This window comes from Notolabrus celidotus, chromosome 13 (genome assembly GCF_009762535.1).
Source record: "Notolabrus celidotus isolate fNotCel1 chromosome 13, fNotCel1.pri, whole genome shotgun sequence".
In the NCBI taxonomy this organism is placed as follows: Eukaryota; Metazoa; Chordata; class Actinopteri; order Labriformes; family Labridae; genus Notolabrus; species Notolabrus celidotus.
In genome coordinates this window covers 3,343,373-3,349,226 of record NC_048284.1, presented here as the reverse complement: position 1 = coordinate 3,349,226, position 5,854 = coordinate 3,343,373, and the positions used below count along the sequence as shown (strand labels likewise).

The 5,854-nt window shown below is 37.3% G+C and overlaps 1 long non-coding RNA gene across 1 annotated transcript; it reads left to right on the top strand.

Annotated features, from left to right (window-relative positions):
* The first annotated feature begins 255 nt into the window (after window positions 1-255).
* On the top strand, window positions 256-1,029 carry LOC117824280. Its single transcript, XR_004633551.1, has 2 exons — window positions 256-364; window positions 721-1,029. It is a non-coding gene; the product is annotated as an uncharacterized LOC117824280 (long non-coding RNA).
* Window positions 1,030-5,854: the final 4,825 nt, after the last annotated feature.

Sequence of the window (5,854 nt, the reverse complement as noted above, 5' to 3'; positions counted from 1 at the left end):
TGTTTCATGCCTTGGTTTTTCCTGTTTATTCAGTATCAGTTATCCTATGTGTCCCCTTGTGTGTTCTGTGGTCCATGTCTCTTTTTGTACTTTCTGGTGTTTCTTACTCTTGTCTTGTGTACTCTGTTTTGCAGTTCTGATCCCTGTGTTTCCAGGTTAGTTACTTTCTGCCCTTGTGTGTTTCCCTCCTTGTTGATTACCCTGATTAGTTTCACCTGTGTCCTGTGCTCCACACCTGTGTTAATTACTCTGTATTTAGTTGCTCTGTTTCCCCTGTCTCTTGTCAGATCATTGTACGTCAAACCCTCCTGCATGTACCTCTTGTTTCCCTGTGCCAGTGTCTCCAGTGTTTGCCTCATTCGCAGTAAGTTTTTGTTATCAAATTCTCAGATTTTGACCAGATCTCCTTTTGAACTGAAAGGGAGACTAAGCTGAGACTTTTTACAACTTTTTTCTGGGGGCAAGAATGAGAAACAGGAGACATAAGCTATAGTCTCATTTTGCTTTCAAACAGATCTCATTGTTGTCTTGGAGACATAAATGAAACACTTTTGAGATCTCCTCTCTAAATTTATTTTCCTATGGGATTTACTGTTTGTGGCACTGTCTCCCAAATGAAAGTCTTATAGAGCATGTTCTGTTTTAGTCCATGGTTAGGTCTCTCTGTAAGGTTGGAGGTTAAATGCTTTACCTTTTTATTCCCATGTTTAATCTGCTCAGCTCCGATTCAATGAGAGGCCCACAACTCAATTCAGACAAGTCATCTGATTGGACAAGAGACGGTTCGACAACAGCATTGAGGCTGCCACCAAAGCATGACTGAAGGACATGTTGAAACATTCTGACAAGGGTATAAGACAAAGTTGATATGCTGAAGTATCAGAGTGTGACCAAAGAACTGAGCAAACTTTTAACAAGATCTAAAGTTCACTTTGAGTATCTGACAGGTTTTTCATCGCCCAAGGACTTCGATGCAACTTCTTCTGTGTTTTGAATAAAATAAGCCATTTCAAAGATCCGTCATACATGCATATGCCTTGTCTCTCTTTTTGGGTTGTTAATCAAATCATGATTTTCATTTTAAAAAGACAGATTGCAAAAGAATGTCTGACCTTTTTAAAAAAAAAGCAGATAAGTCAAAGTACAAAACACAACTAGGCTTTAAAATACCTACATTGAAAGTGCTGAAGAGTTACTCCTGCTCCATTTAATTATATCACTGAACCACTATTGTACCGCAGCTTTTCATGACTCTGACCAGTTCACTGAGTTAATTGAAATCGTGGGTATCATCACTAAAAGCTTGACTATACTTCACATTCTTGACCACATCTTATCCTTGACCTCAGCCCTTACTTTCTTTACGCCAGAAAAGTCACATGTATGAATGAAACTCTTTTCATAGGAGAAAATGCTTCAAAATAAAAGCAGAGCAAACTAAATGAGATTATTCAGGATTTAAATACAAAAGATAAGAAGGGAATATTAACAGTGTGTGAAGACAGTCAGAGCAGACTTGACTGAAGCCACCATGAGTTAAAGGTGACATATCACGCTTTTTTCATCAATATATATTGGTCTAAGAGGTCCCCAAAACATGTCTTTAAAGTTTATGCTCAAAAAAACACTTCAAATCTGAAATCAGATTTTGGTCTGCCTGAAAAGCCCTCTTCTTCAGTCCTCCTCAGAACAGTCTGTTTTCTCTCTGACCACGCCCCCTCAGGAAGTGGATGTGCCTCGGCTCTCCAGCACGTTGATCTAATGTTTACATGTTTGCTGAATATACACGGCTGCTCAGAGACCCGCGTTACTTCAACCCTCTGAATCTGATCCAGAAACTGATCCTGATGGAGAGGCGCCTGCAGCAGGACCTTTCTGAAGGATTGGTCACAGATTTAGTGTTTCTTGTTGTTTTATTTGTCAGTATGTCGACGTGTGTCTTGGTACACAGCTAAAGCTATGAACATGTAGCTATGTGGCTATGCTAACTAGCGCTAGCACTTATCCATGATAAATAAAAATCATCCACTAGATCTTCAAATCTGCAGACGTGGGGAGTAAAACCGACCTTTGTGTTTATTAAGACAGCCTACAACTAGCATGCCTCCCTCCTAAGCTCCTTGTTAGCACACATTTGTGCAGGTAATGAAAAACGGAGGAGGGGATTCAGTATTATTTTATACAGTCTATGGGCTGAACAAGCTCCGAGCTCTGACTCCGTGACAGAACGGATATTGTTGTTACGTAACAAAAACACAGAAGTCTGAAACGGCTCGTTTCAGCACACATTTACAGAAAGGTGTAGAAATCAGAACAGGGGCAGAATGGATTTTTTTCATTCTCGGGGGGTTTGTAGACAGGGACACATATTTCAGGTAGAGAACCATTAAAAAGTCCATTTTGCATGATATGTCACCTTTAAATCCCATTCCTCCAAAGTGCTTTTTAAATTAAGTTTAATGTCATTTCTACATCACTTTATAATTAATATATTTATTGAGAAATATGGGAAGTATACAATGACAGATCAACACCGGAAGTCACAAAATAAAAAATATGTATAGTGAATGACTTTTACAACAAAATACTGTGCATCCCAAGTATTGAAGAACAAAAATAATAACACAACAAGCCATAATTTCCTTTTTTTTTTTTTTCAATTTTTCAGTGGGCATAGAGAAAGATAAAAGAAAACAAAACATGACATATCTCCCAAACAATATCAATATATAGTAATAATGTTAACCCTGTAAAGCCCAAACCATTAAATAATTGACAGAGAATTCCAATTCCTTGAACTTGGAGCCTTTATTGGTCCCTCTGAAGAAACAAACAAAAAAAAATTCAAATATAATTTTCCATAGATGAGTTTCAATTTGTATCATATTTGATACATCAGGTCACCATGCTCAAATATTATTTTTTCCTGAACAAACAAAAACATAATAAAACACAAACAAATCCAACAAATTTGTAATTCCAAACATAAAAAGTGCTTCCATAATGCAGTAATGAGAAATCCACCAATGGAACTGGCTGGGTGGAAGTCTGGAAAACATAACATTTCAGTTATTTTTACTCATTTTGTGGTTCGTCAGTCACAAAATCTTTAAAATACATACAGTATATGGTGTCCAGTCAAGCCTCTCTTCAGAGTCTTCCTCATCACATTCCACAAACTCAACAGATGGAGGTTCAAACTGTTTTCTTTTCCACTGATACACCTTCCTTTTCACTCTACCCCTTGCCGACTGCTTTAGTGTTGTGTCCTTTGGTTTTGTTGTGTCCTCTTCTGGGACTTCTGGGCTTTCATCGTCATCGCTAATATCTGGGTTTTCCTCTTCCTCATCATCACTGCTATCTGTGTTTTCCCCAATCTTTGCAGTAGGAGTCCATTCCTCTTACTCCTCATCATCATCATCATCTTCCCCTAGCTGCTCCATGTCACTTGAATTCCCATCCATAATCATTTTCAGAGCATCTTCAGCACTGTATTTTTTTGCCATCTAAAAACACACATGCACACAAAAACATTTATTAATCAGGAGGCAAAAACTTCAGAGTTTTAAAGAAGGATAAAAAGGGTTGCCACCTATCGTAAAACTTTCCAGAGCTGCCTCTTAGTGAGTATCTTATCTTCTCCAGTTTTAGAAAAGACATGACATCCTTGAGCCATTGAGTGCTGGAAGGAGCTTTGGTGGACTTCCAGTGAAAAAGAAGACAGCGTCTTGCTAATAAAGAAGTGCATGCTATTACATCTAACTGCTTCGAGGTGAATCGATGGTAGTCTTCAGGACATCCAAATATGGCAATATGGGGAGAATTATTTATATTTACTGAAAGTATTTTGGATATGGTGGTAAAGTAGCTCTGCCAAAAGCTAGATAATAGTGAGCAAGAGTAAAACATATGAGTTAGGGTACAAGAGGAAGCGTGACATTTATCACAGCTGTCAGTAACTGAAGGATAAATTTGTGACAAACGGGCTTTGGAGAAATGAATCCTAAATAACACCTTGAATTGTATGAGGGTGAGCTGAGCACAGGTTGAGCTTGTGTTAATTTTTTTGACAGCCGCATCCCACCAGTCCTCTCTCGAATTCAACCCTAGCTCAAGCTCCCAGTCAGTTCTGACTTTAGTGGTTAAAACGTTGTTGCAAGCGAGGAGTTTGTTATAATCCTTTGAGATAAGTGACTTTTGAAGAGGGTTGAAGCTAAGGAAATCATCCCATAGTTGGGTTGGAGGAGAGGAGGGAAAAGTTGGAAACAAGGATTTCACAGTGTCTAATCTGAAAGTAACGAAAGAGATGAGAGGGTGGGAGTTGAAATTGGTTTGATAGATCAGTAAAGTTACAAAAAAACACCATTTTTATAGAAATCTTTAAAGCTTTTCAAGCCTTTATCGTGCCACAAAGAAAAAGTTGAATATTTCTCCATCATTTTAAAGAAATGTTCAGATTAATTGAATAAAATAGTACATCCATCAAATACATTACACTGAGTCAAATATGCGGTTTTATCATCACTTAAACATCACATAGGAGGATGGTATGACACATCCTTTACTAATCATCACTATTTTATAATATCTGCTATTAAAGCAACAAAAAAATGTTACAGTGATCATGGACCCTATCTCGTGTAAGCGGTGATCTGCACTGTTGAAAAGTGAAGCCAATCTATAAGTGCAACAAGCTGCAGTTCCTCAAATGTCCACTTGAGGTTGGACCAAGGGCCAAGTGACAATGGGAAGTTATTGGAGAGTGGTTCTTTTTGTAAACTCAGATGAAATTTGAAGAGTGATGGAATATTCTGAAGGTGAACTGCTTTTCACAGTTAGCACAATAGCACCCTCTAGTGGCTGTTTGGAGGTATGACGTGGATTCCCATTTGTTCATATTTAGTAAGAGGAGGCACAGCTCTGTTCTGATTTTGGATTTAGGAAGATGAAACAAAGACATGATGATGGAGAGACAAAGACAAGTTTTATTAACATCATGAAGAGACAGTGATGTGAATACTGAATGTCCCATATAGAAAGGGGGTTGTAGTGCAAAAAAATATGACATTTGTGCAGCTTTTTGTGCAGATTTTATGCATACACTACCAGTCAAAAGTTTGGACACCTTCTCATTCAATGTTTTTTATTTGCTTGAATTATTTTCAACATTGTAGATTAATACTGAAGACATCAAAACTATGAAATAATCTGGTTTTGCCATAATCTGGATTACAGCAGTAATCAAATAGGGCTATCCATTGTGTACTAACCCTACCTCTGAACAACACAACTGATGGTCTCAAACACATTAAGAAGGCAAGTCATTCTACAAATGAACTCTTGACAAGGCTCATGTTCATTATAAACCATTCCAGGAGACCACTTCATGAAGCAGACTGAGAGAATACCAAGAGTGTGCAAAGCTGTCATGAAGGAAAAAGGGGGCTACTTTACAGAATCTAAAATATAAAACATATTCTGCTTTGTTTAACACTTTTTAAAAATTAAATAAATAATTCCATATATGTTCTTTCATAGTTTGATGTCTTCAGTATTAATCTACAGTGTTTACAATAATCAAAATAAATACAAACCCTTGAATAAGAAGGTGTTTCCAAACTTTTGACTGGTAGTGTATATTAACATTAACTGCAAAAACTAATGAAACAATTACTGAAAATATTTAGTTTTGGGTGCATGTTTTGCTCTTTTTTTGGAGAGTGAGCACAACCAGGAATTACAGATTGGCTGACTGTTTCTCTGAATTGTTTCTAATGTTGATGCTGAAATGCTTTTTTTAAAGTCCTTTCCTTTTTAAAGGTGACATATCATGCAAAATTGACTTTTTAATGGT